The sequence below is a fragment of the Mixophyes fleayi genome, chromosome 1 (assembly GCF_038048845.1).
Source record: "Mixophyes fleayi isolate aMixFle1 chromosome 1, aMixFle1.hap1, whole genome shotgun sequence".
Taxonomy (NCBI): Eukaryota; Metazoa; Chordata; class Amphibia; order Anura; family Limnodynastidae; genus Mixophyes; species Mixophyes fleayi.
The window spans coordinates 2543436-2556726 of NC_134402.1; the positions used below are offsets into that span (position 1 = coordinate 2543436).

The following is a 13291-nucleotide window of genomic DNA, read 5'->3' on the forward strand; positions in this document are numbered from 1 at the left end:
CTGTGATGGGAAATGTGCTCAGGATAGAAGACAGATGATAATACAGATTACAAGAATAAATCCCCCAGATGACTTTGGGGAACCTTACTTAACAAAGTAAGGGACATTAAAAAAATGTTGATAACTATGCTGAATGCAAGTTAGGGTCCTCTAGTAACCTCTCTTACTTAAACCTTAAGTGATGTTTAAAAGAAAAGAAATGAAGGTCCAGTGCTCTAAAACAAACAATGTATAAATTACAGCATATATATAAATAGGGTCTTATTTGTCCTGACAGTACTCGTTCAAATTAATTTTTTCACTTGAACAAATTTCATTAATGTAAAGAAGGCAACTTGGTTTCACTTATTTCTTAATAAAATAATTTCACATATTATGCTACACGGTAGAGCCACCAATTAATATAATTTTACAATAGTGCCCCCATTTCATATGGTGCCACACATTAGTGCCCCCCAGTTCATATTATACCACACATTAGTGTCCCCAGTTCATATTATACCACACATTAGTGTCCCCAGTTCATATTATACCACACATTAGTGTCCCCAGTTCATATTATACCACACATTAGTGTCCCCAGTTCATATTATACCACACATTAGTGTCCTCAGTTCATATTATACTACATATTAGTGTCCCCAGTTCATATTATACCACACATTAGTGTCCCCAGTTCATACTATACTACATATTAGTGTCCCCAGTTCATTATACCACACAGTAGTGTCCCCAGTTCTTATTATACCAAACATTAGTGCCCCCAGTTCATATTATACCACACATTAGTGCCCCCAGTTCATATTATACCACACAGTAGTGTCCCCAATTCATATTATACCACACAGTAGTGCCCCCAGTTCATATTTTACCACACATTAGTGTCCTCAGTTCATATTGTACCACACATTAGTGTCCCCAGGTCATATTATTCCACATATTAGTGTCCCCAGTTCATATTATACCACACAGTAGTGCCCCCAGTTCATATTATACCACACACAGTAGTGCCCCCAGTTCATATTATACCACACAGTAGTGCCCCCAGTTCATATTATACCACACAGTAGTGCCCCCAGTTCATATTATACCACACAGTAGTGTCCCCAGGTCATTTTATACCACACATTAGTGTCCCCAATTCATATTATACCACACATTAGTGTCCTCAATTCATATTATACCACACAGTAGTGTCCCCAATTCATATTATACCACACAGTAGAGTCCTCAATTCATATTATACCGCACAGTAGAGTCCTCAATTCATAATATACCACACATTAGTGTCCTCTGTTCATATTATACCACACAGTAGTGTCCCCAGTTCATATTATACCACACAGTAGTGTCCCCAATTCATATTATACCACACATTAGTGTTCTCAGTTCATATTATACCACAGATTAGTGTCCTTAGTTCATATTATACCTCACAGTAGTGTCCCCAGGTCATATTATACCACACATTAGTGTCCTCAGGTCATATTATACCACACATTAGTGTCCTCAGTTCATATTATACCACACAGTAGTGTCTGCAATTCATATTGTACCACACAGTAGAGTCCTCAATTCATATTATACCACACAGTAGTGCCCCCAGTTCATATTATGACACACAGTAGTGTCCTCAGTTCATATTATACCACACAGTAGTGTCCCCAGTTCATATTATACCACACATTAGTGTCCTCAGTTCATATTATACCACAGAGTAGTGTCCACAGTTCATATTATACCACACAATAGTGTCCTCAATTCATATTATACCACACAGTAGTTTCCTCAGTTCATATTATACCACACATTAGTGTCCCCAATTCATATTATACCACATAGTAGTGTCCTCAATTCATATTATACCACACATTAGTGTCCTCAGTTCATAGTATACCACACAGTAGAGTCCCCAATTCATATTATACCACACAGTAGTTTCCTCAGTTCATATTATACCACACATTAGTGTCCCCAATTCATATTATACCACATAGTAGTGTCCTCAATTCATATTATACCACACAGTAGTGTCCTCAGTTCATAGTATACCACACAGTAGAGTCCTCAATTCATATTATACCATATATTAGTGTCCTCAATTCATATTATACCACACAGTAGTGTCCTCAGTTCATATTATACCACACAGTAGTGTCCCCAGTTCATATTATACCACACAGTAGTGTCCCCAATTCATATTATACCACACAGTAGTGTCCAAAGGTCATATTATACCACACAGTAGTGTCCTCAGTTCATATTATACCACACATTAGTGTCCTCAATTCATAGTATACCACACATTAGAGTCCCCAATTCATATTATACCACACAGTAGAGTCCTCAATTCATATTATACCATATATTAGTGTCCTCAATTCATATTATACCACACAGTAGTGTCCTCAGTTCATATTATACCACACATTAGTGTCCCCAGTTCATATTATACCACACAGTAGTGTCCCCAATTCATATTATACCACACATTAGTGTCCTCAGTTCATATTATACCACACAGTAGTGTCCTCAGTTCATATTATACCACACAGTTGTCAGGAGCCGCGGCGGCCTCGGGCACCGCCGCGACTCACTTCCTGTTCTTAGTGAACGTCCTGTCCGTCTCCATGATGACCGGGGCGTCACTTCCGGTTCTCGGGCCCGACCCAAGGCAACGGCCAGACGCCGAGTGTAACAAGCGGTGCGCCCCGGCAAGTGAGGCAGCCGGGCGCATGTACTAAGATAGCCTGTGGGCTGATTATTGTCCGGGCATGGGCTGTGACATGTTGCAGGGCTAAGCCCTGATTGGCCAAAGTCTGTATATAAGGCAGGGAGGGCTTAGCCTCCCTGCCAGTTATAGCGTCCAGTCTGCCTGTCAGCTAACCTGCTCCTGCTCCTGTTAGTATTGGAGAAAACCTGTTTGGACTGATTACCTGTGTATGACCCCTTGCCTGGATTTTACCCTGCCTGTGTATCCTGTGACCCTGACCTTCTTGCCTTTATCTGGACCTTGCTACCGTGCTTGTGACCCCTGACCCTGGATCGTGTATTGGATTCCCTGTCTGCTGCCGGCCCCTGACCCTTGCCTGGACTTCACTCCGCTTACCTGGGTTTCCCCTAGTCGGTACACACTTCACGACCCTCTGCTAGTCCGCGGCCAAGTCTGTCCCCACCACTAGGGGCTCCAGTGAACACCTGACTGGCAGAGCAGACTCCGGGTTGTGCTGTACCGGCTAGAGGGGTTCCTAACATTATAACCGGCCCTACTTTTCAGAGACGAAGTTGGTATGGAAGAAAGCGGAACCAAATCGTCTCCTCTTCAAGCCCTGGCGGGTCATGTTGAGACCCTCTACCAGATGATCCGGGAACTGTCCCAGCGGTTGTCCTCCCCTGACGGGGTCCCCCGGACTACACTGCTCAGTTCTGGTTCAGTTGATGAACCCAAGTTAAATTTGCCGGACCGGTTCTCCGGAAATAGAGCTCTGTTCTGGAATTTTAAAGAAAGCTGCAAACTCTACTTTCGGCTGAAGCCTCGGTCTTCTGGTTCAGAACAGCAGAGAGTTGGAATTGTCATCCCCCTCCTGCAAGGTGACCCCCAGTCCTGGGCCTTCACCCTACCACAGTCGAGTCCTATCATGCAGTCGTTGGAAGCTTTCTTTAATGCACTAGGCCTCCTTTACGATGATCCCGATCAAGTTGCCTCTGCGGAGGCTCATCTACCTGCGCTCGGCAGAAGAATACTGTGCTGAATTCCGCAGATGGTCGCCTGACAGTGAGTGGAATGATCCAGCGTTACGCAGCCAGTTTCGCTTAGGACTGTCAGAGGAGATTAAGGATTCACTTGTGCAGTATCCTTCCCCCACCTCGTTGGAGAGCCTTATGCAACTCGCCATTAAAATTAACAGGAGGATCGAGGAGAGGAAGACAGAGAAAGAGGCGTCTTCTTGTTTGTCTGCAATTATTTCAGCCTCCACAGATGTTGAGAAGCCTACGCAGTCAGGGGCGTTTCACCTCCCTCCGGAGGAAAGAGACAAGAGACGGTCACAAGGCCTATGTCTTTATTGTGGCAATAAGGGCCACTTTTCCTGTTCTTGTCCATACAAACCTGAAAAGGGAGCATGTCTGGGAAAAGTCCACTTGGGGTTGCAAATCGTTTCCCAAAAGAATGCTGTCCTGATTCCTGCACGAATTACTTTCGGTGCCAGTTCCGTGGCCCTGTCTGCCTTCATTGATAGTGGAGCGGCCGGCAACTTCCTCGACATCGGGTTTGCCTATTCTGCTGGGATTCCTATGGTGAAGCTTCGTTCTGCAGTTACAGTTTGTGGTCTAGATGGGAGTCCATTGCCTGGAGGTAAAATTGTTTGCGAGACTCCATCACTACAACTGAACATAGGAGCTCTCCATTCCAAGGCCATAACCCTCCTCCTTATCGACTGTCCATCAGTCCCGCTGATCCTGGGCCATCCGTGGCTTTCCCGTCACAATCCTGTCGTGGATTGGGAAAAAGGTGAAATTGTCCAGTGGAGCTCGTATTGTACACAGTCCTGCTTAACTCTGCCTTTGCGTGTAATCCAGTCTATTCCGGAGCAACTTCACGCACAATATCATGAGTACTGGGATGTGTTCTCCAAAAAGGCTGCTGACACCTTACCGCCTCATCGAGACTTTGACTGTGCTATTGAGCTGATCCCTGGTTCCAAGTTACCTAAGGGGCGCTTATATTCTCTCTCTGGTCCCGAGACCAAGTCCATGCAAGCTTATATTGAGGAGAATCTTGAGAAGCGGTTCATCAGGCCATCTAAATCTCCTGTAGGTGCCGGATGCTTCTTTGTGTCAAAAAAAGATGGTGGACTGCGGCCCTGCATTGACTACCGGGGTCTCAATCAAATTACAGTCAAGAACGCCTATCCGCCCCCTTTCATCTCGGTGTTATTTGATCAGTTAAGAGGTGCCACGGTCTTCACCAAAATCGATCTCCGTGGCGCATACAACTTCATTCGCATCAGAGAGGGAGATGAATGGAAGACGGCATTCAATACACACTCCGGCCACTACGAGTATCTGGTCATGCCGTTTGGCCTCAGTAATGCACCTGCTGTGTTTCAAGATCTGATTAACGAAGTGCTACGAGAGTTCCTTGATTGTTTTTTGGTCGTCTATTTAGACGACATTCTCATCTATTCCAAGTCATTAACTATATATCGGGGTCACGTCAAACAGGTCCTACAGAGATTGCGAGAACACCACCTTTATGCCAAACTAGAAAAATGCGAGTTTGAGGTGCAGAAGGTATCCTTCCTAGGCTACGTAATTTCTTCGGAAGGGTTCTCCATGGATCCAACCAAGGTCCAAGCTATCCTGGATTGGGTGCAACCAAATAATCTTAAAGCGGTGCAGAGGTTCCTGGGCTTCGCCGATTATTATAGACGGTTCATTCGTGGCTTTGGTGATATTGTGGCTCCTATTGTCACCCTGACTCGCAAAGGAATGGATCCCACTAATTGGTCGCCTCAAGCAATAGCTGCATTTGAAAGCCTGAAAAAAGCCTTTGTATCCGCTCAGGTCCTTAGACACCCAGATCCTAAAAAACCATTTGTTCTTGAGGTTGACGCCTCTGATGTCGGTGCTGGTGCTATATTGTCTCAGAAGGACTCTCATACTCACCGTCTGCACCCATGTGCTTACTTTTCTCATAAATTCTCTTCGGCGGAAGCCAACTATGACGTGGGGAACCGAGAACTATTGGCAATTCAGTGGGCCTTTGAAGAGTGGCGTCATTGGCTGGAGGGTGCCACGCATCAGATTTCCATGATTACGGATCATAAAAACCTACAATATATTCAGTCGGCCAAATGTCTGAACCCCAGACAGGCTCGTTGGTCGCTATTTTTCACTCGATTCGATTTTGTAATCACCTACCGACCAGGTTCTAAGAATGTTCGAGCAGATGCTCTGTCTAGAAGCTTCCTGGCAAATCATGTTCCTATTATGAATCCGGAACCTATCATTCCTCCTTCCATAATCCACGCTGGGCTGACCCAAGACCTGAGCATTACACTCCAAAGATTTTAAAGGATAGCCCCGGATAATACCCCGGACAGATGTTTATTTGTGCCGGTTCATTTAAGGAAGGCGGTTCTTGCAGAAGCTCACAATAGTAAGACTGCTGGACATCCCGGAATCCGGAAAACGTTGGAAATCTTATCCTGTACTGTATGGTGGCCATCGTTACCTACTGATGTCAGGAGTTATGTTCTCTCTTGCGAGGGTTGTGCCAGGAATAAAATTCCTAGGAATCGTCCGGTAGGTCAATTGATTCCATTGCCCGTTCCTGCAAAACCCTGGACTCATTTGTCCATGGACTTTATCGTCGATCTGCCACTCTCTGCAGGACACAACACCATATGGGTTGTAGTAGATCGATTCAGCAAGATGTCTCACTTCATACCACTAGCCAGGCTCCCTAGTGCTCGAAATCTGGCTGTCCTGTTCATCCAACACATATTCCGCCTCCATGGACTCCCTGTTGACATTGTTTCTGATCGTGGGTCACAATTTATAGCTCAATTTTGTAAATCCTTTTGTACCCTGCTTGGAGTCAAGATTAGCCTGTCGTCTGCATACCACCCTCAGTCTAATGGACAGACTGAAAGGGTTAATCAGTCCTTGGAGCAGTTCTTACGATGCTACACTTCCCAATTTCACGACAACTGGTCGTCCTTATTGCCCTGGGCAGAATTCGCCTATAACAATTCATATCATTCATTTACGCAAATCTCGCCATTCTATTGCAACTTTGGTTTCCATCCCAGATCCATTTCCTTGTATTCCCTCAGATCCGCTGGTATTCCGTAGATTCGTTCCACAGCTGATGACCTCCAGGTCATTTGGAAAAAAGTGCAATTCGCTTTAAGACAGGCCTCATTTTCTGCGAAAAAAATTTTTGATCGCCACCGTACCACCTGCTCCCTTAAAGTGGGCCAGAAAGTGAAGCTTTCTACATGAAATATTAGGCTCAGACAGCCTTGCAGGAAATTGGGTCCTAAATTCATCGGTCCGATTCTCATTATTAAGCAGATCAATGCCGTGGCATTCAGGTTGAAAATTCATGGGTCATTAAGGATACCAAACACATTTCATTGCTCTTTGCTTAAACCTGTACTATACCCAAGTCAATCCCAGCTTCCAAGTCCACATGTACAGAATCGGAATAAGCCTCAAAAATACATAATTCAGAAGATTCTCGATTCTAAGAACGTGCAGGGCCAGGTGCACTTCCTGGTACAGTGGAGGAATCGCGGCCTGGAGGAGCGGTCCTAGGTCCCGCAGAGAAAACTTAATGCTACAAAACTTGTAAGAGAATTTTTCAAAAAATTCCCTAAAAAAACCTGGGTGTCGGGGTTCCTTAACCCCTCCTCAAGGGGGGGTTACTGTCAGGAGCTGCGGCGGCCTCGGGAACCGCCGCGACTCACTTCCTGTTCTTAGTGAACGTCCCGGCCGTCTCCATGACGACCGGGGCGTCACTTACGGTTCTCGGGCCCGACTGTTGCCAAGGCAACGGCCGGACGCTGAGTGTAACAAGCGGTGTGCCCCGGCAAGTGAGGCAGCTGGGCGCATGCACTAAGATAGCCTGTGGGCTGATTATTGTCGGGGCATGGGCTGTGACATGTTGCAGGGCTAAGCCCTGATTGGCCAAAGTCTGTATATAAGGCAGGGAGAGCTTAGCCTCCCTGCCGGTTATAGCGTCCAGTCTGCCTGTCAGCTAACCTGCTCCTGCTCCTGTTAGTATTAGAGAAAACCTGTTTGGACTGATTACCTGTGTATGACCCCTTGCCTGGATTTGACCCTGCATGTGTATCCTGTGACCCTGACCTTCTTGCCTGTATCTGGACCTTGCTACCGTGCTTGTGACCCCTGACCCTGGATCGTGTATTGGATTCCCTGTCTGCTGCTGGCCCCTGACCCTTGCCTGGATTTCACTCCGCTTACCTGGGTTCCCCCTAGTCGGTACACACTTCACGACCCTCTGCTAGTCCGCGGCCAAGTCTGTCCCCACCGCTAGGGGCTCCAGTGAACACCTGACTGGCAGAGCAGACTCCGGGTTGTGCTGTACCAGCTAGAGGGGTTCCTAACAACAGTAGTGTCCCCAATTCTTATTATACCACACATTAGTGTCCTCAGTTCATATTATACCACAGATTAGTGTCCTTAGTTCATATTATACCACACAGTAGTGTCCCCAATTCATATTATATCACACAGTAGAGTCCTTAATTCATGTTATATCACAAATTAGTGTCCTCAGTTCATATTATACCACACAGTAGTGTCCCCAATTCATATTATACCACACAGTAGTGTCCTCAATTTATATTATACCACACTGTAGTGCAACCAGTTCATATTATACCACACGTTAGTGTCCTTAGTTCATATTATACCACACATTAGTGTCCTCAGTTCATATTATACTACACAGGAGAGTCCCCAATTCATATTATACCACACAGTAGAGTCCTCAATTCATATTATACCACACAGTAGAGTCCTCAATTCATATTATACCACACATTAGTGTCCTCAGTTCATATTATACCACACAGTAGAGTCCTCAATTCATATTATACCACACAGTAGTTTCCTCAATTCATATTATACCACACATTAGTGTCCTCAATTAATATTATACCACACAGTAGAGTCCTCAATTCGTATTATGCCACACAGTAGTGTCCTCAGTTCATATTATACCACACAGTAGTGTCCCCAGTTCATATTATACCACACAGTAGAGTCCTCAATTCCTATTATACCACACACACATTGGTGTCCTCAGTTCATATTATAAAACAGATTAGTGTCCTAAATTCATATTATACCACACAGTAGTGTCCCCAATTCATATTATACCACACATTAGAGTGTTTAAATCATATTATACCACACAGCAGTGCCCCCAGTTCATATTATCCCACACATTAGTGTCCTCAGTTCATATTATACCACAAAGTAGTGTCCTCAATTCATATAATACCACACAGCAGTTTCCTCAGTTCATATTATACCACACAGTAGAGTTCCCAGTTCATATTATACCACACAGTAGAGTCCTCAATTCATATTATACCACACATTAGTGTCCTCAATTCATATTATACCACACAGTAGTTTACTCAGTTCATATTATACCACACATTAGAATTCCCAGTTCATATTATACCACACAGTAGTGTCCTCAGTTCATATTGTAGCACACATTAGTGTCCCCAATTCATATTATACCACACAGTAGTGTCCTCAATTCATATTATACCACACATTAGTTTCCTCAGTTCATATTATACCACACAATAGTGTCCCAAGTTCATATTATACCACACAGTAGTTCCCCAGTTCATATTATACCACACAGTAGTGTCCCTAATTCATATTATACCACACATTAGTGTCCTCAGTTCATATTATAACACACAATAGTGTCAGAAGTTCCTATTATACCACACAGTAGTGTCCCAAGTTCATATTATACCACACAGTAGTGTCCCCAATTCATATTATACCACACAGTAGTGTCCTCAGGTCATATTATACCACACAGTAGTGTCCTCAATTCATATTATACAACACATTAGTGTCCTCAGTTCATATTATACCACACAGTAGTGTCCCCAATTCATATTATACCACACAGTAGTGTCCCCAATTCATATTATACCACACATTAGTGTCCTCAATTCATATTATACCACACAGTAGTGTCCCCAATTCATATTATACCACACAGTAGAGTACTCAATTCATATTATACCGCACAGTAGAGTCCTCAATTCATAATATACCACACATTAGTGTCCTCTGTTCATATTATACCACACAGTAGTGTCCCCAGTTCATATTATACCACACAGTAGTGTCCCCAATTCATATTATACCACACATTAGTGTTCTCAGTTCATATTATACCACAGATTAGTGTCCTTAGTTCATATTATACCTCACAGTAGTGTCCCCAATTCATATTATACCACACAGTAGAGTCCTCAATTCATATTATACCACACAGTAGTGTCCACAATTCATATTATACCAAACAGCAGTGCCCCCATTTCATATTATACCACACAGTAGTGTCCTCAGTTCATATTGTAGCACACAGTAGTGTCCTCAATTCATATTATACCACACATTAGTGTCCTCAGTTCATATTATACTACACAGGAGAGTCCCTAATTCATATTATAACACACAGTAGAGTCCTCAATTCATATTATACCAAACAGCAGTGCCCCCATTTCATATTATACCACACAGTAGTGTCCTCAGTTCATATTGTAGCACACATTATTGTCCCCAATTCATATTATACCACACAGTAGTGTCCTCAATTCATATTATACCACACATTAGTTTCCTCAGTTCATATTATACCACACAGTAGAGTCCTTAGTTTATATTATACCAGACAGTAGAGTCCTCAATTCATATTATACCACACATTAGTGTCCTCAGTTCATATTATACCATACAGTTGTGTCCCAAGTTCATATTATACCACACAGTAGTGTCCCCAATTCATATTATACCACACAGTAGTGTCCTCAGGTCATATTATACCACACAGTAGTGTCCTCAATTCATATTATACAACACATTAGTGTCCTCAGTTCATATTATACCACACAGTAGTGTCCCCAATTCATATTATACCACACAGTAGTGTCCCCAATTCATATTATACCACACATTAGTGTTCTCAGTTCATATTATACCACACATTAGTGTCCTTAGTTCATATTATACCACACAGTAGTGTCCCCAATTCATATTAAACCACACAGTAGAGTCCTCAATTTATATTATACCACACATTAGTGTCCTCAGTTCATATTATACCACACAGTAGTGTCCTCAGTTCATATTATACTACACAGGAGAGTCCCCAATTCATATTATAACACATAGTAGAGTCCTCAATTCATTTTATACCACACAGTAGTGTCCTCAATTAATATTATACCACACAGCAGTGCCCCCAGTTCATATTATACCACACAGCAGTGCCCCCAGTTCATATTATCCCACAGATTAGTGTCCCCAATTCATATTACACCACACATTAGTGTCCCCAGTTCATATTATACCACACATTTCTTTATTTATTTCTTTATTTATCATATTTTTATATTTATTTTCTCCACTTTATTTTTATCTTTCGCTCTCTATTTTTATTGCATTTACTGAATTTATTTATCTCTATTTGCATTTCTTATTTACTTATTTACTGTATTTAATTATTTATATTTGCTTCTCTCATTTACTGTATTTATTTAATTAATTATTTAATTATTTTTATTTGCATTTCTTAATCTATTCCAACCGCATTTTATTTCTCCCTTTGTATTCCTCTGCTCTCCGTCTATTGGCCTTTCTTGTCTCTTTGTTCCCCGTTCACGCCTCTCTGTCTCATTTAACACGGCTTCCCTTGCCCTGCCTCTTTGCCACACCTCTCCCCACCGTCATTGTCATTGTTGGCTATTACTTAATTTAACTCACTTATCTCAATTCCTCTTGTTTACCTTCTGACTCCCCCATCCTCCTCTCCCGCCCCTCTGCTTCAGACGATTCTTCTGTACCCTCTACTTCTTCCACTCCTCCCACGCCCCTCCCTCACCTCACTATGCCTCCCTGTTCACTTGCCATACCCATACTCTCACCTCGCCCAACTTCACGCTCCTGTCCCCGCACTCCCCCGCGCACCGCTAACCTTGCCAACCTTATCCCCATCTACCCTCTCCCCTCCCTCCCCTTCTCCTGTGCCCTCTGGAATGCTAGATCCGTCCGCAACAAACTCCCCTCTATCCATGACCTCTTCTTATCTAACTCTCTTAACCTTCTTGCCATTACCGAAACCTGGCTCACTGATTCCGACACTGCCTCCCCTGCCGCTCTCCCCTATGGCGGCCTCTTCTTCACCCACTCCGCCAGACCTGGAGACCGTACAGGCGGTGGAGTGGGCATTCTCCTATCCTCCACCTGTACTTTCAGACTCATTCCTACTGAACCCTCCCTCTCCTTCTCCTCTTTTGAAGCCCACTCTATCCGTCTCTTCTAATCCATCCATTTCCGCGTCTCTGTCATATACCGTCCCCCTGGGCCCTCCTCCGTTTTCCTTGACAACTTTGCTGCCTGGCTCCCACACCACCTCTCCTCTGACATCCCCTCCATTATCCTTGGCGACTTCAATATCCCTATTGACAACCCCACCGACCCTGCTTCCGTCAAACTCCTCGCCCTTTCTTCCTCCCTTGGCCTCTCCCAATGGACCTCCTCTTCTACCCACTGCCTTGGTCACTCCCTTGACCTTGTCTTCTCCCACCGTTGCAGTCTGTCCGACTTCTCTATCTCCCCCTTTCCACTCTCGGACCACCATCTCCTCTCATTCTCTCTCTCCTCTACTTCTGAACCCCTCCCCCCACCCAAATCTACCCGGTCCAGGCGCGATCTCGACACCCTTGATCCTGCTATTCTATCCTCTTCTCTCGAAACTCTCCTCTCTCCCCTTTCCACCCTGTCCTGCCCTAATCAGGCGGCCTCCCTCTATAACCAAACCCTCTCCTCCGCCCTTGATGCGGTCGCCCCTGCCCAGCCCATCCGCCTTCGCTGCTCCAATCCCCAACCCTGGCACTCCAAACTTACCCGCTTCATCCAAAAATGCTATCGTACTGCCGAACGCCACTGGAGAAAATCTCGCTCCCTGGCTGATTTCCTCCACTTTAAGTTTATCCTCTCCTCCTACAGCTCTGCATTCCTTCTTTAAATCCCTCATCTTCTCCCAGTCCTCCAACCCCCGCCGCCTCTTCGCTACCTTTAACACTCTTCTGTCTCCCCCCCACCCCCCCTCCCTTCCTTCTTATCTGCCACTGACTTCACCTCCTTTTTCTCCTCTAAAATCGCGGCCATCAGACTTGAAATCTCCTCCTCCACCCACTCTTCCGCCACCCCCCCTCTCGCCCTTCCTCCCCCCTCCACTCTCCCCCCCTCTCCCCCCAGCCGCCAACTCCTTCTCTCCTTCCACCCCACCTCGGGTGACGAAGTCCACTCTCTCATTTCTTCTTCCCCCCCTTCTACCTGCCCCCAGGACCCCATCCCTTCTCACCTTCTTCGCTCCCTTTCCGCATCCACCTGCTCCCACCTCGCTCACCTCTTTAATCTGTCCTTCTCCACCGGCATCTTCCCCTCCGCCTTTAAACATGCTCTCGTCTCACCCATTCTCAAGAAACCCAACCTT

General features: G+C 44.7%; 1 protein-coding gene across 1 annotated transcript in view; it reads left to right on the forward strand.

Annotated features, from left to right (window-relative positions):
- The window catches only part of LOC142110729 (vomeronasal type-2 receptor 26-like), a 95984-nt gene that overhangs the window by 61911 nt on the left and 20782 nt on the right, over positions 1-13291 (forward strand). The window lies entirely within an intron of this gene.